Source organism: Culex pipiens, chromosome 3 (genome assembly GCF_016801865.2).
Source record: "Culex pipiens pallens isolate TS chromosome 3, TS_CPP_V2, whole genome shotgun sequence".
NCBI classification, from domain to species: Eukaryota; Metazoa; Arthropoda; class Insecta; order Diptera; family Culicidae; genus Culex; species Culex pipiens.
In genome coordinates, this window is record NC_068939.1 from 116,866,426 (window position 1) to 116,887,951 (window position 21,526).

At 37.4% G+C, this 21,526-nt stretch overlaps 1 protein-coding gene across 8 annotated transcripts in view; it reads right to left on the reverse strand.

The window, feature by feature from the left end:
- The window catches only part of LOC120425707 (ras-specific guanine nucleotide-releasing factor 2-like), a 420,283-nt gene that overhangs the window by 169,692 nt on the left and 229,065 nt on the right, over positions 1-21,526 (reverse strand). The window lies entirely within an intron of this gene.

Here is a 21,526-nt window from a genome sequence, read left to right on the forward strand (position 1 = left end):
AGTGGCAAATCAAAGTGTCGCAACTGGGGAGGTTGAATTGGTGAGTAGGTTTATTGATGATTTCTTTGCAGGTGATTAACTATGAAGAGCAACAGGACGACCTTGGCCATGAGGACCTCTAATGCGAGCGAGCTGAACACGTTATTAGAATGTTTGATGGAAAGAGAGGGCAGTAGAAGGGAGATGCGGGCCAACTCTTAACGGATGGAGCAGCCCGGGCAAATTTAACAAAATGTTGGTTAATCCAAGTAAGTGTGGGTTTATTTTTGCACAATAATTTATCTAATGTGATTCTTATTAGAAAACTGAATCATTTAAAAGCTTCACGCTTACGACGGATAAAATCTTAATGAAACATTTTTTTTTTTCAGAATCATCAATTATAAAATACATAGAAATGCGTACACATGCCAACATAAAAAAAAGAGATGAAGTAAAATATCAAAAAATAAAAATATATAAAATATATAATAGAAGATAATTATTATCTTGAATGTTTTGTTGCAATACGACTGGTAAGTTAAACTCAAAATATTTTCAGGATTCGGAGTACGTTGTATAAATAGAATCAAATGCAGATAAAGTGTATTGCCAAAAGTAATTGTAAAATTAATGCAAGCTTGGTAAGTAGCATTATTGATATTTCTTCTTTCCTCATTATAATTACATTTATTTACGTTCCTTTTTTCAGTTTATAGCCGAAATTAAGAATTTTGTATTAAATTACCAATAAATTCCAAATGTTTATTTGCAGCTAAAGGTTCACTTTGGTGAAAATTCTGTGTCCTGAGACCGTTGTAGATGATGATGACTTATCGGATGATTTCACAGTGATGGTAAGTGAATACAACACTTAATTTTATACAACATAATAAAAAAATAAGCTTAAAACTTGGTGAAAATTTTGCTCGGTTTCTATTTTTAAGGAATTCACGAGAAATTTGTAATATGCTTTTTTATTATTTTTTTTGATTAATGCAATGTAATTTTTTAAAACATTAGTCAAATTTTACATGTTTTATAACAACAGTTAAAAAAAAATTGTTTTGATGCTTTTTAACAGTAATTTAACAACTTAATGCAAAAAAAAAAACAAATTAGTACAAAACGTTAAATTTTTTGGCAGAATAAATGTGAAAATAAAAAAACTCAGCATTAATTTGTGAGGCATTATTATAAAATTTACTGCAAATTCAATAAAAATATTGCTAACAACAGCTAATTATTAACTACATGTACGAATATTTTTTTTGTATTCAAGTAAGACATTAGTTAAAATATAGCTAGAAATTCGGCCCAGTCTATATCGTTAGATAATTAAAGAAAATATATTAACACTTACATAAATTATGTCTAATTAAGAAATGTTTTGTTACAAACCACTAATAATTTGCTGCATGCAAAAATATTTCGGTTGATACAACAAAAAAATTGTTGAAAAATAGTTGAAAAATATGTTCCAGCCAGTTTTTAGCAGAATATTCCACAATATTTCAGCTGAAAACAAGAAATTTTTAGTTAATTTTCTGAAAAAAATATTCTAGCAGTCGACTGCTAGAATTTCTTTCGGTCATTTAACCAACAAAAATTGCAATTCCAACTATTTTTTTAGTTAATTTTAGTTACTGGTGGTCAGCAATTTCGGGTTAACAAAATCAACAATCGATTGTTGAAAAAAAGCTGTGTAAAAAATTAACCCATACTTTTAGTTAAATTAACCAAGATTTTCTTAGATTTGACCCGGCCGGTCTCTCCGTGCAAAAGTGACGTTTCTTCAGGATTTGAAACTCCCAGGAATCGAGAGTTGCATTAACGTATTTCCTGAGCTCTCAAGAAATTTTTTCAAAAACAATTTAAGCTTAATTTTTCTTTTGTTCTCTTTCAGACTACTGATGAAGTCAGTCGAACTTGATAAATTAATGCCATTGTAAAAAACGGAAAAATCATACAATTTGTTTATTTTTAATTTAATCTATTTGTATGTAGGGGACACTTAGGAGCCCAGGGCGGCGAAGTCCTTGTAGATAAAAAGGAAGACACTAGTGGTTGGTACTAGCAATGGTGGCCGACAGCTATAAAGTCAACTTCGTTTTTTTTATTATCTTAGGGGAACTATACCCTTTTTCAGCCTATTTCTATTATCGGCCTATCAGCACTTTGATCATGAATAACAGCTTTCATAAAGTGTTTTTGACTGTTCCAAAGTAATGAATAGCTCAAATAAAAGTGAGCAAGCAACTCTCCATTGTTGATACATCTGAAAATGTTGATTTAATAGCGGAAAACGGCAAAAGTGATGAGAATTGGTCGAACGGCTTAGAGTGATTAAAATGGGTATATTTCCCCTAACTCTGTAAATGTAAAGTAAGCAATCCTTGTCAAATTCGGCTCAGCATCACATCAGTAAAAAATGCATATAACACCAGGTTCTCTTTACATTTGTTTTGCCGTGTACTTGAAGAGTTAAATTATTTTATGACAATTGAGCAAAAACATAAAAATTTAGAAGTTGAAAACTATACAATTATGAACTACAGCAAATAGGCAGAAGATAGCGATTGGAGTTTGTAGAATACCGTCATCAGAGGTGGCATTGGGTCTAGGAGGTGAGAGTGGGTCATACAAAATTTGTGGAAATTCTCACCCCCAGAACCAATGTCACCCCTGATGACGGTAGGCCTAAAGTAAAAAAAACAAAATCTAAATTTGATAACTGCAATTAAAAATATATCAAAAAAGATTGTAAAAAAAAGTGAAACAATTGAAGTGAGGATTTTCTTAGAACAAAAAACTGCTAGAAATGACTTTCTGAACAAAGGTAAAATAAAAAAAGGGGCTGTAGACGGCTAAGCGATCTTCAGAATATCCAGATTTTTAGGGGGAAAGGGTTTGATGGGATACTTTAGCAACGAATGATTCAGAAAAATTGAGTAATTTTAAAAGCATTCGCAGCACCAGTGAAATCTGACAGAACCAGATCATGATTGATTTGTGAAACATGTCACTCTTTCACAGCCTGATAAAAAAAAAAAAAAACTACATAAAAGATTGGAATAATAAAACGATAGAAAATTTAGCACCATCGCCGTGGGGCCAAAACTTTGAACAACTCTTTCCGTTTCACTGCAGCAGCACTCACACAGCCACACACAGTACACGTTCGCTAAAAACAAACAGATGGAAAAGTTCAAACGGATTTGCAATAAAACTCCATAAACTCGATAGAGAGAGAGTGGGGGACATAAATTTTCCATCTTCAGCCGATTGTAAACTTTATTTTTATCTGGCGTCATATTCTGTACCGCCCCCTCCCCCCTTTGTGTGCTCCTCACACAAAAACAAACTCCACAAAGATGTGCCAGAGCTCGGTAGTGCAAACTAAGCCTTGGTAAGGGTAGTCCTCATGCCGGTTTGGACTAGTGTTCGACGCGATGGAAGGACCCTAATTTGGGCCTTTTTTGGGGGGTGGTTGGGAGGGATATTTGTTCTCGCAAGAGGAAGGAGGGTGGGGGGGGGACCATAACAATAGATTCACTTAAGCTGGCAGGGATCTGATTTTCCATTCTGTGGTTACAACTGTTTGTTTTTCGGAAAATGCTAAAACTATGTTGAATTGGCAGAACTAGCTGAACCGGGGTTGTTATAGGTTAGGTAAAAAGAGGCTTATGGAGCGTGGTGGGTGGTGGGGTTGAGCCTTCTAAACTTTGAGGGAAAATTGAAAGCCCATTTTGCACTCGTAAACTTGGAACACTTCTTTGAGGGGTTCGTTAGTGAAGAGGAGGTCGATTTTCGGAGAATCTTTTTGAGGAGGGACAAGCATTGTAGGCAATTTTCCGAGGCAAAACATATTTTCCAGAGGCCACACAGCTGTGTGTCTGTCACTGTTACACAACGACCACATTGTCTTGGAACCTGGGGTGAGTGAGAGTTTGCCGGACAATGGTCGGTTATGGAATCAATTAAAATACATGTTGCGAGCAAACAGATTCGTATCAACATGTGGGAGCTTCCATGTGTGGTGGGTAAAGGGTAAAAGTGCGTAGGTAAGCTTCTTTTGCAGCCTCAGATTTCCCAAAAGATTGCAACAGAGACTGGAACGTGTCCGGTTATCTTTCTATTTGGATCAGGGGGTTACCGGTATCTGGCAGGGTTATGCAAACAATTTAACCCTGGCATTTAGATACTTGGAATTTCCAAGCATGATATAACTCTTAAATGTGATTATTTCTGTTGAGCTGAGCTTTTAAATCTACTTCAATGGATTAAAAACTGATTTATTATATTCGAGGAATTAAAGTTGTTATTCAATTTATTCAATTTAAACTTACAAAACACTTTCCTACGACGCAGAAATAGTAGCAAAGCACTTTCAATCTAATTTAATTGCTCAGTCGATTCCAGTAATGTACCCGACAACACCTCAAAAACTCACAGCTCCAGAGTGCAATTATCCTAATGGCGAAACATCGTCCAAAACCCTGGAACCCACAAACCGAAAGCTCAGTAAGTTAGATTATCGATAGATACCCTCAGAGTGTGGGATTAAAAAAGGACACAACAACAGCACATCCTTGCCAGCGGCACACAAAAATGCATTGAACACAAAAGCTCCGCACCTCGTGGAAGTCTGGAGAAAGTGTTTTAGCGGGTGTAAAAATAAAATAAATTCCGGCAAATAGAAAAATAAAAATACCACAAAAAACTTGTCCAAAAAGAATGAAAAGTGCATGTGCAAGGGAAATTCTGAACCACGAAGAAGTTTTTTTTTCACTCGTAATTTTCCTTCATCCCTCCTTCTATTGTAGTTTTCTCTTTCAACCCGCAAAAAATCGGTGAGAGAGGTGAAGGAGGATTACTTTAAAAACTTTCACACTTTTCCTGCGGTGGTAGCATCCGGTTTTATCGCGCCACCGACCGCCGCCCCTATCCACTGCTTTTGGAAGCTCTGATATTGCTTCTTTTACTGTCGTACTCTCGCTGGATGGCGCAGCAAAGATCCATACTAGTTGGCGAATGTTTGGGACAGTTTTTTAATCAACGAATACTTTAAGATATTTTACAGCCTGGAACTTGGTTTCCGAAAAGGTGAATTCAACAAGATTTTTTCCATGGTTCAATAAGTTTCTAAAGCGTGTTGCCTTCCTTACTGAGGTAAGGCTATAATCCTGCTCGAAAAATGAACTTTTGAAAAACAGCTCGTAGACCTACATTCATGTATACCTATCGACTCAGAATCGAAAACTGAACAAATGTCTGTGTGTGTGTGTGTGTGTGTGTGTGTGTGTGTGTGTGTGTGTGTGTGTGTGTGTGTGTGTGTGTATGTGCCCAAAATTCTTGCCAAGTTTTCTCAGCACCGGCTGGACCGATTTTGATCGAACCGGTTGCATTCGACTTGGCTTAGGGTCCCATACATCGCTATTGAATTGTTTGAAGTTTCGATAAGTAGTTCAAAAGTTATATATAAAAATGTGTTTTCACATATATCCGGATCTCCCTTAAATGTATGTAAACTATGTCCGGATCCACCATCCGACCCATCGTTGGTTAGGTTATCAAACACCATTTCCAACGAGTCCAAAACATTGAAGATCTGGCAACCCGGTCTCGATATACAGCAATTCCATTTGAAAAGAGCCTAAACCGAAAAAAAAGTTCTCCGATCGGGCTTAAAATTTTTCTGGGGGTTCCTTGGCCAAAATAATTAGACCCGTATTTTTTTGTTTGGCCATTAGAGTGACCTACATCGTGCTAGGGTGATTCGAAAACTGGCAACTTTCGTCATTTTTAGCAAAAACCACTTTTTAGTAGTTTTATGTTTACACCTCTTACGCTCTTGGTAGCTCTAGTGTTCTATATTTTTTTATGTTTGAACTGTAATTTCTTGAACAACTTTAAACAAATTAAGCTTATTCTTCAAGCACAACCTTCTTTTAGACATTTAATGATATCAATTCAAAATTCATCCAATTTGGTAATGGTAAACAAAATCGTAGAAGAAACTAAATTTTGATCTCTGCAGAAAGGAGTACTTTATTTTTAAATGGCATAACAACAATTTTCCTTTGAAAACCTTACCAAAATTATAATAGTTTATTTTATTTCCATAATATCTAAATTTTTGTTGCCTAACAAATAAACAAGATGTATTTCCAGTTGTGAATGATTCAATGCAAATTTATATCATCTGAAATAAAACCTGACACGAATTTTTTAGACGAACTGATAAAATCAATAAGAAAAGTTAATTGTTCAATTTAATTTAGGCCGTTGCAAATATTTTTTGAAGTTTATGTCCCTCGACTCTGGTTGGGGTCGAGGGGGGGGGGGGGGGGGTGGGGGGCAAACAAATAAAAAATATATGAAATTCAATTAACAAGCCATGGTCTTAACATTTGAATGAAAAAAGTGTTTTAAAATGCATTTGAGCAATTCTCTACGAAATCGGTCTTTTTTCTTCAATTTTAATTTTTGCATTTTTTAATCCGACTGAAACTTTTTTGGTGCCTTCGGTATGCCCAAAGAAGCCATTTTGCATCATTAGTTTGTCCATATAATTTTCCATACAAATTTGGCAGCTGTCCATACAAAAATGATGCATAAAAATTCAAAAATCAGTATCTTTTGAAGGAATTTTTTGATCGATTTGGTGTCTTCGGCAAAGTTGTAGGTATGGATACGGACTACACTGGAAAAAATGATACACGGTAAAAAAAATAAGGTGAACTTTTTATTTAACTTTTTATCACTAAAACTTGATTTGCAAAAAAACACTATTTTTTTTTTTATATATATGTTTTAGAGGACATAAAATGCCAACTTTTCAGAAATTTCCAGGTTGTGCAAAAAAATCGTTGACCGAGTTAAGATTTTTTTAATCAATACTGATTTTTTCAAAAAATCGAAATATTGGTCGCAAAAATTTTTAAACTTCATTTTTCGATGTAAAATCAAATTTGCAATCAAAAAGGACTTTAGTGAAATTTTGATAAAGTGCACCGTTTTCAAGTTAAATCCATATTTAGGGGACTTTTTTGAAAATAGTCGCAGTTTTTCATTTTTTTAAATTAGTGCACATGTTTGCCCACTTTTGAAAAAAATATTTTTGAAAAGCTGGGAAAATTCTCTATGTTTTGCTTCTTGAGACTTTGTTGATACGACCTTTAGTTGCAGAGATATTGCAATGCAAAGGTTTAAAAACAGGAAAATTGATGTTTTCTAAGTCTCACCCAAAAAACCCACAATTTTTCAATGTCGATAACTCAGCAACTAATGGTCCGATTTTCAATGTTAATATATGAAACATTTGTGAAATTTTCCGATCTTTTCGTAAAAAATATTTTCAAAATTTTCAAATCATGACTTACATTTCAAAAAGGCCAAACATTCAATATTACGCCCCTTTTAAAATGTTAGTCATTTCTGCGACGTTTTTTCGAAAAATTTCAAAACTTTGAAAGCCTGTACAGAGCTCAAGAGTGCTTCAACTCAATGTTATATATACCAAAACATGCGCAAGGATCTGTCCTATATGCCAATGATGTTGAAAATAAACGCTTCAGTGGCCAAAGTGCCTCAATAATTAACATTTTTGAAAACAAGTGTTTTTTACGGGTTAAATCCCATTTAAAATTTAAATGCAAAACATCAGCTCCTGTTAAGTTCAATCAAGCTCATATTTGGGATTTGAGCTCAGTTCGCCCACCGGAACCAGCCAGGGAGCGGCCGTGGCTGACTGGTTACGGTGTTCGCTTTTTAAGCGAATGGTCCTGGGTTCGATTCCCATCTGCTCCCAACGAGAAAGTATTGGAATTATAAATCTTTAAACTCTGAACATGAACGAAAAATCAAAGTCGCTCGAGTCGGGGTTCGATCCCCCGTCCTTTGGATTGGTAAGCAAAAATGCTAACCACTAGGCCATCACGGCTTGGTGAGCTATGACTGGAAATAGGAATACTGTTACTATCAACTATATACGCGCTGGGTCCTTGTCCACTTGGCAAGGGTTCGGAAGTTCTAAATAACGTTTGGTAGGTATATCGGCTCTGTGCGCTGCATCGAAGCTGTTCGAGCTGGTGGTGATTGATCCCATCTTCACTCACTGCCGCCAGGAACTATCAAGCGACCAACATGGATTCATTCCGAAACGTTCCACCGCAACAAATCTACTCTGTTTTACTGAGTTTGTTATTGACAGTTTCGAAAATCGTTCGCAGACTGACGCGGTGTACACAGATCTGTCAGCTGCCTTTGATAAGATCAATCACAACTAGAGGGTGACGATTCTCGAGATTTTGAATTTCCTGGGAATCGAGAGTTGAATTTGGCCATTTCCCGGGAATTCCTGGGACCCCGGAAAAAGGAAAAGTCATATTTTTGAATTAAATATACTTTATTGAATCTTTCTTATAATAATTACATTTGGTTTACATAATAAGTGGTCAGCTGTGGCTCTTCAGCTTTAATTTGCTTTTCGTGATTTAAACACTGTTCATTTTCATAACTTTAAAAATATATGATTTATCATTTTTGTAACACTAGGTACAATGAGGAAAAAAAAAATGTTAAGAAAACATAACCTAACCTAAAACTAACTTAAACTTACAATAAACTAAACCAATCCTTGAATCAAGGGGTATTCAGAAATAGAACATTTTTCCCTGAATTTCAAACATTTTTCTTGAATCTTCTGATCCAACATTTTTACTTCTGCTAATTCATGAACCTCACTTGATCTTGTCCAGCCAGGAACATTCAAAACCATTTTGAGTACCTTGTTTTGGACACGCTGGAGCTTCAATTTATGAGTTCTAGCGCAACACTCCCAAACAGGTACTGCATACTCAATAACGGGGTAAATTATTTGTTTGTAAACTGCTAGCTTATTTTTCAAAGAAAGCTTTGATTTTCTGTTAATTAAAGGGTACAAGCACCTGATGAGAATGCTGCACTTGTTCAATATTTTGTCTACATGCTGCCGAAACAAAAGTTTCGAGTCAAGTATGAGACCTAAGTAGACAACTTCCTTTGACCAGGGTATCGAAACATCATTCATTTTTATCAAAACATCATCCTTTGGGACAAATCTGGCCGATTTGGAAAGAGGAAAAATGATGGTTTGAGTTTTTGCTGCATTTATACGAATTTTCCAGTCGCCAAAGTATTCGGAAAGAACGTCAAGACCCTTCTGAAGACGGCCAACTAAATATCTGGTTATTTTACCCTTATAAATAACGGCAGTGTCATCAGCAAAAAGTGACAACACACCATTACCAGGAAGAGTAGGCAAATCAGATGTAAAAATATTGTACAGAAGTGGGCCAAGAATACTTCCTTGGGGAACCCCAGCATCAATGTTGAATAATCCAGAAGCAATCCCATTCAGAAAAACCCTGAACGATCTCTCCGAAAGATAGTGCTGGATAATTTTGATAAGATACATTGGAAAACCGTACAAATACAGTTTATGTATCAAACCATCATGCCAAACATTGTCAAAAGCCTTCTCAACATCCAACAAAGCCATAGCAGTTGATTTAGACTCAAGCTTGTTCTGCTTGATGATTTTGGTTACTCTCGTAAGCTGATGAGCAGTATTATGTCCCTTACGGAAGCCAAACTGCTCATTCAAAATTATATTATTATCGTTGGTAAAATCCAAAAGCCTTGAATAGATGACCTTCTCAAAGAGTTTGGACAGACTACTCAAAAGACTAATGGGACGATAACTTGTTGGCGATGTTGGATCTTTTTGAGGCTTCAAAATTGGTATGACTTTGCCCAGTTTCCAATTGGTGGGGAAGTAACCAAGTTGCAAACATTTATTGAAAATATTGGCTAGATGTTGAAAGAACTGATCACTCTGTTTTTTCAACACTAGATTAAAAATGTTATCAAAGCCAGGAGCTTTCATATTTTTCATTTGTTTTACTGCAACTTTGACTTCCTCACCAGAAACATGGGAATCTGCAGGAAATTCAAAGGTAGAGTTATTAATTGTTGAAATACTATTGGCAACTGATGTTTCTTTACGGCTGGTCATGGAAGCGCCAAGATTATGAGAACTAACAAAATGAAGCCCAAGTGCATTTGCCTTTTCCTCGGATGTAATCAAGGGAGAATCCTCAACAATAAGAGGAGGAATAGGCTTTGGTTTGTTTTTAAGAACTTTAGAAAGTTTCCAAAATGGTTTTGAATAATTCCCAAGCTGGCTTACATGTTTTGAAAATTCTTGATTTCTGATATTGTCAAGTCGGTCTTGTATGATTTTGTTCAAATTGTTCACTGAAATCTTTTTGTCATAGTCCCCAGTCCGTTGATATTGTCTCCTATAAACATTCCTAAGTCTTATCAAGTGTTTAGTATCTACGTCAATATCAGTTACCTTAAAATTAACAGGAACCTCCCGAACGTTGGCAGCCTCTGCTTGGTTGATAGCCTGCTGGATCACCTCCAGCGAACGATCAATATCGGCAGAAGTTTCCGGGTGTTGATCATAGTCGATGTTGCTGTCGACCACTTGCTGAAACTGCTGCCAGTTAACGTAGTGGTAATCTTTCCGGGTTGGTTGCCGCTGCGGAGTAACGGATGCTCCAACCTCCACAACCACCGGATAGTGATCAGAACTCAACTCTTCAAACACCTCAGGATGAGCCACGTTCTCAGCCATATTGGTAATGAAGAAGTCGATTATTGAGTGATTCCCAGACCGAGCCACCCTCGTTGGACGATCTGGACTCACAACGTTGTAGTATCCGTTTTGCAGATCGTTGTGCAGAATCACTCCGTTCCGATTCCTCCTGCTGTTGCCCCAAACTTCATGCTTCGCGTTGAGGTCACCAGCGATGATGTACTTTGCGCACCGCCGTGTCAGCTTCTGGATATCGCTCTTCAGTTTTGCTGCTGAACCATCTCTGGAATTCACCTGACGTGGGCAGTATGCAGCAATGAAGAGTACTGGGCCAACCGAAGTGGAAATTTCCACCCCAACGGCCTCGATGATGTCCAGCTTGAAGTGTGGCAGCCGGCGTGGCTTGAGATCACGATGAACAGCGACAAGCACACCTCCTCCTCCAGAGGTGGTCCTGTCGAGCTGCGTCGCGATCTTGTAGTTTTGCAGATAAACTTTTTCACCGGGCTTCAGATGAGTTTCCGTGATGGCAGCTACGTCGATCTCCTTCTCGCGAAGAAAATCCACCAGCTCTAAGTTCTTCCTCCTAATGGAGCAAGCGTTCCAATTCAGCAGCTTGAGGGACCTACGATCCATACTGGATGACGAACGAGGTCAGCACTTCAATCTGCTGGGTCTTGGTTTTGCATCCACTCAGTGCAGCGGACATCTGTTGGAAAATATTGAGGAGTTCGGTTGAGGTGTAAAGATCATTACCATTTTCCTCAACTGCTGGTTCTTGGGTTGGTCTTGGCTCCTGGCTGAAGCCCGGTGGTGACGGTCTCGGCTCCTGGCTGAAGCCCGGCCGCGGTTGATTCATCTCAGCTCTCTTCCTGGGATCCAACGGCAACGGTGCCAAGTTCGGGACCTGGCGTCGCGGTTGAAGAGGTGGAAAGTTTTGCTCCACCAGGGCTGGAGGAGTTCTACGACGCTGAGGCTGATTCTTCGTCGATGCTTGCTGCCGAATTTTCACGAACTCAGCTCTCTTGGGGCACTTTCGGTCGGTTGACGAGTGCTCACCGTTGCAGTTGAGGCACTTAACCAGCGAATCTTGGATGCACTGGGATGTGATGTGCGCATCGGTACCACATTTGGCGCAACGACGCTTTAGGTGGCAGTTCTTACCTCCGTGCCCGAAACCCAGGCAGTTGAAGCATTGTGTGACGTCACGGTGCACTGGTCGGTATCGCTCCCACGACACGATAATGTTGAAAACCGCTCGGATTGCCTTCAGCTCAGGAAGCGTCGTCGATCCCTTAGCCAAATGCAGCAGGTAGAGCTGGTCACGGTACTTGATGTCTTTGTTGCGTCGGCTCATTTTGTGCACGGCCAACACATCCAGTTTCAAAACTTTTAGCTCGGCAGCTAATTCCTCCACTGGCATGTCGTACAGACCTCTGACGACGATTTTGTACGGCTTATCCATGGCGACATCATGGGTAAAGTACTCCGCCTCGTTTTCGGTCAAGTATTCCTTGACCAGTTGATAGTGCTGCCTGGATTGCACCAGCACCTTAAATCCGTCCTGACACAGACGAATGTTGCCTTGGACTTTCCCAGACTTGATGAGTTCAACCAGCCCCGCTCGAAAGTCGATCGTTGCTGCTGATTGCCGCACATAAAAAGGAGGCAGTTTCTCCTTTCGCTGTTTCACTTCATTCTCCTTTGCTTCCGCTACCTGGTCCTCGTCAGGCAGTCCAGCGAACTTGTTGTTCTTCAAAAGCTGCTCCTCGTGCGACGAAGAGTTCCCCTCCTCCTCATCCATCGGTACAGTACCGTCGCTCTTTTTCGTCTTTTTGCTGTTCGATGTCACTTCCAAAAGCACCTTCCTCTTGGAAATCCCCGGTTTTTGGCCATCAGTTGAGGCCTCAACCTTCCTTTTGGAAATTCCCACTTTTTTGCCTGCTTGAGCCGCAGGTAGGGCGATATTGCCGGCGTTTTGCGCCGGGACGCGACGAGTCATGTTGAATCAGACAACCTTCTCCAACGAATGCTCGGATAACAATAGGAAAAGTCATAAATTTATGTCTTTTCAATGAATTCAATTACAATTAATTCATACTTATTAAAAGAAACGTTAATTTAAGTAGCCTGATTACTTCAAGGAACTATTTCAGCCATTAGATTTTTTTTCTTAATCTGCAAATACAGGATCGTTTTTTGAGCTTTTTGGGACACAAAATTGTAGTTTAAAATGTTTACGAGTCTTAATTCGCACACAGTGATGTTTAAAAAGTTGTTGCATGCACTTGTTATTAGATTTTTGTGAAGTAAAAAATAGCAAATATATAATTTCCCAGTATCGCAATGTGATACATCACAGTTCAAAACAATTCTATGATTCATTTCTTGTTTAAGGTCAACTGAAAATATCCATTGAAAAAATATTTACAATTATGAGGAAAACACGAATGTTCGGACCTTAACAAAGATTGAGGCAATCTTTACAAATTGCCAGAGTTTTTTCTTCCAAAATATATTCTAATATTGAGGATAATGTGAAACACAAAATGACTTATTGACATCAACAATGAAATAGCTATAAAGAGGATATGAAAATTGAAAATTTTGAAAAGGGTTTTCTCTATAACAATTAATAATACAATTCAATTCAATGTATTTTATTAGTAAATAATCAATTAACAATTCCGTATTTCTTATAACCTAATAGAGTTTTTGAGTTCCTTTCAACTATGATTTGAACTATAATTCATTTTGATGTAATTGGATATTCTAACAGTGAATTTGGCAAGAGAAGGAAAAATTAATTAATTATACAAAAATAAAAAAATAAACTTTATATTTCATTTCTGGGATGTAACTGCTAAGTATGCTTTAAGGTAAATTTTGGGATCCACATTTTTTGGGCTTCTCTCAATTATAGTTATTGGAACGTACGACAAGTGAACAGCCAATGTTCTAAACCATTTCGAATTTTTCAAATGTTTTTCTGATTAATTTATAACATTTTGCTTCGATTTTTATAAGTATAAAATTTCCCGGGACTCTCGACCAAATTTCCCGGGAATCGAGAGGTCCAGAAATGGTCGATTTCCCGGGATTTTTTTCCCGGGAATTCCCGCTCGTCACCCTCTAATCACAACATAGCAATCACCAAGCTCGAGAAACTTGGATTCAGCGGTAGTTTGTTGACATGGTTCAGGTCATACCTGTCGGGACGCTCGCTGCGGGTGAAAATTGAGGACGCACTATCCGAAAGCTTTGACGCCACATCTGGAATAGGACAAGGCAGCCATCTCGGCCCGCTAGTGTTTTTGTTCTTTTTCAAAGATGTCAACTTCACCCTCTCAGGACCCCGTCTTGCCTACGCAGACGATCTCAAGCTGTTCGCCAAGGTCGACTGTTCAGACGACGCCAATGCCTTACAGCGTGAACTCGATAAATTCACCGACTGGTGTGTGGTGAACCACATGGTCCTCAACCCCGGGAAATGCCAAGTGATCACGTTTAGCCGGAAACACATCCCGATTGTCTTCGACTACCATCTGGGTGACACACTGGTGCAAAGAGTTGATCACATTAAGGACCTTGGTGTCATCCTGGACTCAAAATTGACATTCAAGCAATACATCTCCCTCATGACCGCCAAAGCATCGCGTCAGCTCGGTTTGGTGATCCGCATGACACGCCACTTTACAGACATCCACTGCCTTAAAACTCTTTTTTGCTCCATAGTTCGCTCCCCGCTGGCATACTGTTCCGCGGTCTGGACTCCGCACTACAACAAGGCTGTTTACCGGCTCGAGAGTATCCAGAGAAGGTTCGTCCGATACGCCCTGAGATCTCTGCCCTGGAGAAATCCCCAGCAGCTTCCGCCATACGAAGACCGCTGTCAGCTCATGCACCTCGACTCACTTCAGCTGCGTCGTGACCTGGCCCGTGCATTGACTGCCTCAGATGTACTAACTGACAGAATTGACTGCCCCTCTCTTCGCGAAAAGATCAACGTAACAACACCTGCCCGCCAGCTACGCCATACGCCAATCGTGCAGATCCCTTTTCGACGTACAAACTACAGCGCCAACGGAGCTGTAGTCGGACTGAAGCGAGTCTTCAATAAAGTGTCTAATGTTTTTGATGTTAGTTTGTCCCGCGATGTGTTAAAGTCTAAGTTTTTATCAGTGTTAAGACGATTGTTTTAGTTGGTAGTTTTAGTATTTGGTTCATTTGGGCAAAAATTGCCTGTTGAGGAATAAATAAATAAATAAACCCGATTGGTTCAAACGTTCTTCAGGGCGGGGCTTGTCGATAAAGCTGAAGTACCTCGCGCTCGGCTAGCCAGCGTAGAAATGGGTCACCGAAGCTCGGCAGAGCTAACACCTTCCAAATGCCTATGCGAGTTATTTGCATGTATAGAGTGTAGATCAAAAAAAAAAAATACATGGAAACAACTCAATTTGTAAGAAGTGACCGCGTGGTCCCGTTTGGTTGGTTGCACACACACACACACAGTTCGCCCACCGGAACCAGCCCCTGAATGCCCACCAAAAAGTAATATTTCTTACATTCTCCTGAGTATGATCGTAGTAGCTGTTTATAACAGGAATGAGTTAAATATCGAAGAATTTTGAAAATTGGCAGCAATTTTTCCACTTATATAGACATAACTTTACTGAAAATGGATAAAATGTCATACTTTTTTCTGCAAAATTGTTCTTCATTTTGTTTGCAACAATGCTACAATATTAGTGAATTCAACAATAACAGTTTATTTTCCAGAGCAAATTGAAAATATTTTTTTTAGAAAACACACTATTTTACACTCCGTGATGACGCTGTGACTCAAGTAATGGATCGATTTCAGGTGTAATATGTCAGGAATATATTTTGGGAACTAAGAATTGATATCTTGATGAAAATTTACATATTTGCCGAGAGTTGAACCGAGATTTTTGACGTGTTTTTGAGGTTTTAGGTGATATATTAGGTATTTTAACTTCAAATCGAGATAAAATCAGTTTTCACCGACAGAATATTTTGGGAATCGATTTTTCTGACTCAGAATAGTCCCCCCAACAACCTCCAGAAGGAATTTCCGAGGTGCATGCAAGTTAATAATAATCTCCTTCTTACCCACCGTGTTTTGTGACCTTTCCGAAAAAGCATTTTATTTCCTGAAAATCTAGACTAAGGAAGAGTGAATTGAAGCGTGAATTGAAAGTAAATTGTCTCCGTTACTTTACAAGTTTTGGAGAATCCACCAATATTTGGCCAATTTAAGATTCAAGAAAATAAGTTCTAATAAGGTTAAAGTAAAAAGAAACTTTTAGCAAACGTCCATGGAATTCCCACACCCCCGAATGACAGTGGCCAGGAGCACTTCTTACTCGGACCACCCGACCGACAGACTGGCCTGAATGTGCGAACGCCCGCCACTCCCGGGGGCACTTTATTCTTCCGGTGCATGACCTGACCATTACGCTGGACTTACGGTGCGTTGCAAACCCACCCAGATACGGTGCTGCACTTAGGGGCTGGTTTGGTAGTGGCAAATTGTGTTAATGGTGGGCGGGGCCATCTGAATCCATCGCCGGACGCTTCTGCGGGACATCTTCATTATCGCACAAGTTGCTGCTGATTAATTCGCAGCAAGACAAGTGTTAACGGGGGTCATCATTTGCACTTTGGTGCAACTTTGTTCAGTCGTGTGATGTGGTAGGGTGGAGGACGAGCACACAAATTATTGAAGCAAGATACAATGTTTCGTAACGCTTCTCGAAATAAGTCTTTTATTAAGTCTGTTCTGTTAATTTCGTTGAATAAGTTATGACCAAACAAGCGCTCTAAATTTATCCCAAAAACTGACAAGCTCTCCAATCCAATTACGGGGCCACTGTTACCGTTTCTTTTTGATCAAAATTTGCCTTTGTTTCTGGGGGAGGGGGGGTACTTTTCTCCTCGTTTCACTCGACTTTCACCAAGCAGAGCTTCTTTTTGTCTTAAGTTAGGACAAAGCCACCGGCGTGCATCGGCCTCGTGCTAAGATTCTTTGATGTGTTTTCTTCGAACAAAAAACAAGGAAAAGATTGAACGCCAAGCTTTATTTGCCAAAAGCAAACAAAAGCCAGAACATCAGACTTGAGTCTGGAAACTCTGAGAAAAAATGCCAAAAACCCGCTAAAAAGCAAATCTGTCACGTTGAATTACTCGAATCGGGTGGGGAAGTGTGTAAAGCTTGAGAGGAAGCTGGAAATAGCAACGAGGATGAAGATTTCGAGCAGAAGCTTCCGTATGAAAAGGGAATCTTTACTTGATTGGTCCATATGAGGCTAAAAAAGCTTTTATGTTGCTTGTTGAGGAGTACAAAAACATCAAAATTTTAATTGCTACCAAAACGTGATTTAAGTTCAACAAATCCAAAATGGGTCATTCAAACATAAACAGCAATCTTTTACTAAAAAAAATATTTTATTTAATTCAATTTTAATACAAAAAAACATAAACCTAACCTTCCCCGTTTTTTTTTCCACCCAACCCAAAGTTGCATCGGTGCAAATTACACTCCCGACCGGGAATTTGTGGAAAACGACCGTCCGAACGAAGTGTTACCACCATAAATAAAGCTGTTTTCAAAGTTGGAAAGCTCTCGCCCGGGCGTCGTCGTCGCTTTGGCTGAGCAGTTTTTCCTTTTTCCCCCAGCTTGGTCGATGCTTCTTCGTTGATGTTGTTGAACGACCGACATTGAATAGCCAGGGAGAAAAGGGGAAAGTTGTCAATAATGGAGGTGTTAATTTGTTAATTTGTTAATTTGTTAATTTGTTAATTTGTTAATTTGTTAATTTGTTAATTTGTTAATTTGTTAATTTGTTAATTTGTTAATTTGTTAATTTGTTAATTTGTTAATTTGTTAATTTGTTAATTTGTTAATTTGTTAATTTGTTAATTTGTTAATTTGTTAATTTGTTAATTTGTTAATTTGTTAATTTGTTAATTTGTTAATTTGTTAATTTGTTAATTTGTTAATTTGTTAATTTGTTAATATGTTAATTTGTTAATTTGTTAATTTGTTAATTTGTTAATTTGTTAATTTGTTAATTTGTTAATTTGTTAATTTGTTAATTTGTTAATTTGTTAATTTGTTAATTTGTTAATTTGTTAATTTGTTAATTTGTTAATTTGTTAATTTGTTAATTTGTTAATTTGTTAATTTGTTAATTTGTTAATTTGTTAATTTGTTAATTTGTTAATTTGTTAATTTGTTAATTTGTTAATTTGTTAATTTGTTAATTTGTTAATTTGTTAATTTGTTAATTTGTTAATTTGTTAATTTGTTAATTTGTTAATTTGTTAATTTGTTAATTTGTTAATTTGTTAATTTGTTAATTTGTTAATTTGTTAATTTGTTAATTTGTTAATTTGTTAATTTGTTAATTTGTTAATTTGTTAATTTGTTAATTTGTTAATTTGTTAATTTGTTAATTTGTTAATTTGTTAATTTGTTAATTTGTTAATTTGTTAATTTGTTAATTTGTTAATTTGTTAATTTGTTAATTTGTTAATATGTTAATTTGTTAATTTGTTAATTTGTTAATTTGTTAATTTGTTAATTTGTTAATTTGTTGAGTTGTTGAGTTGTTGAGTTGTTGAGTTGTTGAGTTGTTGAGTTGTTGAGTTGTTGAGTTGTTGAGTTGTTGAGTTGTTGAGTTGTTGAGTTGTTGAGTTGTTGATTTTTTGAGTTGTTGAGTTGTTGAGTTGTTGAGTTGTTGAGTTGTTGAGTTGTTGAGTTGTTGAGTTGTTGAGTTGTTGATTTTTTGAGTTGTTAAGAAGTTGAGTTTCAGCTAACTAGAATCAACCAATGTTCCCTACCTTTAAAACTTCCGAAGAAAGCGAGTGTATTGTTCGAGCCTGATGCTACTTGCTGCTACCGGGGGGACGGGGTTGCACATGTAAAAAGGTTTATAGCAAAACCCTGCCATAATTTATGACCATGCATAATGCTTACGGTGATGGCTTGGCCTGAACGAACTCTTCCTTCCACAGTTCCACACAGCAGCCACAGAGCAGTCTTTTTCTGGTCCAACGACTATATATCCCGGGCGAAAAGTGCACACAGTTTGGGACCGAAAAGAAGTTGGTTCCGCAGTAATTTATGGAACTGGCCGGCCAACCCGTACTTTGTTCGACCCAAATAACGCAACGAGCGCTTGGAAGTAAAAATTTAGCGTTTAGAATTTGACCAGAAACGTTTTGTGGGTCGTTTTGCTCAACCTTAACGACGTTTTGAATTTTGTCTTAAAAATAAGCAATTAACCTGTTTTTTCTCTCTTTTCCCAGAAGCTTTCTAAACTATTCAGAAGACATATTTTAGAATTGCTTTTCAACTCGGTGCTCGGTGACCTAGAGTGAGGAGCCCTCGAGGCAATGTGCTGTGCATAATTTCGAATGACAACTCGGGCGGTCATAAAGTGGTTGCTTGGCACTCCACTTGAAGATGATGACGACGTCAGACGATGAAGAGTCTCTGCTCTGGACCCGTTAGCCCCGGTTCGTTAGCTTTATCTGTGAGGCTGTGCCTTAGAATTTTATGTTGAAATGATTAGTTTTTAAATTTATTAAAAATCATCAACTAAAAAAAATCAAACAAAATTAAAATTTTCAAAATTTTTGTCAAATTTTGGACGTTTCACGGCAAGTGACAACCCTACTTAAAGCGACGTTAATTAATTAGTGCTCCTCGAGTGAATCCTTTGCTTCACCGTTGACTTGTCGTTCCTGTCACGACAAGGGTGTACGTGTGCATGTTTATGGCTATTTCAACGACATTGCATGACTTTAGAAAAAAAGCACATCTAGCAAACAAACTCGGCACAGTTGGCTGCACTGACTTGTGTTAAAAAAGCGAACAGAATTGACCCTTTCGTCAATAGTCAGTGATGCTTGAGGGGGAGTATTTTTGGTGAAGGTATGAGTTTTTGTGAGTGAAAGGAAAATGGAAAAATCAATAACAACATTGGTTGGCGAAAAGTCAATGTTTAGTTGAGTTCTAGATTAAATTTTCAAAACAACCTATCCCTCATGGGTTTCGTATGCAGATAGGGCCTTTTGAAAATTTAATCGAGAGTTATAAATTTCTGATGAGTCGATAGTTTAGCCAAACAGTTTGTTTTGGGGATTGGAATTGAAAAGCAATTTTCTCGATTAGAATAATTCATGAAAGTGAAAAAACAGAGCCTATCACATGAAAAGCAAGTTACTTTCCGGTTTATGATTGCTTTGTTTCAGACTTGGTTTTGGTTGAACTAAAACTGTGGTGTGTTATTTGATTCAAAATCAAGGCTTTACTGAAAACTCTGAAGTCTGGTAAAGTTGGTTACTCAGAAGGAATCCATCTATATTAGGGTGACAATAAAAAAAAACGTTCTCAGGGATACTCCTTAATTCGATTCCTTAGGCAATAATGAGTAATCTAATCTAATCTCTAATCTAACCCTAGCGCAACCAGTCTTTCGATGGCATCCTGGAAAATGCCTTAGGTTGATCAACGCCTAGCATCCTCTTGTCATTATAAACAATTGCAGTGCCCCAATGCAATATATTGCTTTGAAACATCACAAACGTTTAAGCAGCCAGGCCAACTGCGTAAAGTTTACCGCAAAGATGTTTCGTTGAAGTGGATTGAGTTTGAGCACGAATGTTCACTGTTCAGACAACAATGCATAAGCGTTTAATTACAGTTTATGTTATCATAACAGCTATTGGTCTGATATTGGTTGAAAGCAAAAACAACTGGGGAATAACATTTTTTGTTATGGAAGAATACCGCCATTTTTTAATGGGATGATCGGATTAGTTGTTTAAATAACAAAAAATAATAATAAAGATTTGTTCAAAGAATAACTTAAAGTATTATAAGTCTGTTATTACAATAACAATCCAATAACAAAAAAATAATAACGACGAATAACAAATCTTGATATAAATAACATAGAATGTTATTGGCCTAGTATTTTCAAATAACAAAAAATGTTATTCCCAAGTTATTTCCGTCTGCTCGGGTAAGGTTTAAAGGGGTTGCTGTTGATCGTTAAAGTTCATGAAAAAAAAAATATTTTCATACATAAACGTCATCTTTAAATCGCTAACAACTCGTCATAGTTAACTCGGATCGTTTTGCGGTCTTCGATAAAGTTGTTTGTAATACAATTTTACTTAAGAATCTCCCACTTGACAATGACACATTTAACGCCAACTTTCAGCGGAATTTTAAAATTTTGCTTTTCCCCACAAATTTAAAAAAAAATCCATGCAAACTTCAACGACCAATATCGAGGTCGTAGAAGGTGTCCCACGGCTTGTCTAAAGGTTATTTTTATAAAACTTGAATGAACCTCTGTAATTCTTTCTGGAGCTTGTTGGGGGGACTGCCACGAGTCAGGGAAACTGTTTTTCAAAAAAATCTATCGGTGAAAATTGATTTTATCTCATTTTGAAGTTTTTATACAATATATTTAAGCTAAAATCATGAAAATGTATTAAATAAATTGCTGAAATTATTATGCTTTTTGTTATTATTTCATCAAAACATCAGTTTCGAGTCCCCTAAACATGTCTTCAATATTCTACATCATGGTAAAATGTGTATCTTGGTCGTCAGTTTCGATTATAGCTGCAAAATATGTTTTTTCCTATTTTGTTTTCAAATTCATCTTGAAACATCAACTTTATTCGTGTTTATCAAAACTGTTTACGTGGATTTATAGCAAATAACATCCAGAATGAATTTGCAAAATAAACATGCTATTACATCAAATCTCTGAAAAGTTACAATAATTTTAGTGCAGAGAAAGATACGAAATTTAGAAATCTGTGATATTTATTCCCTTTTCGTCTTACTACAAC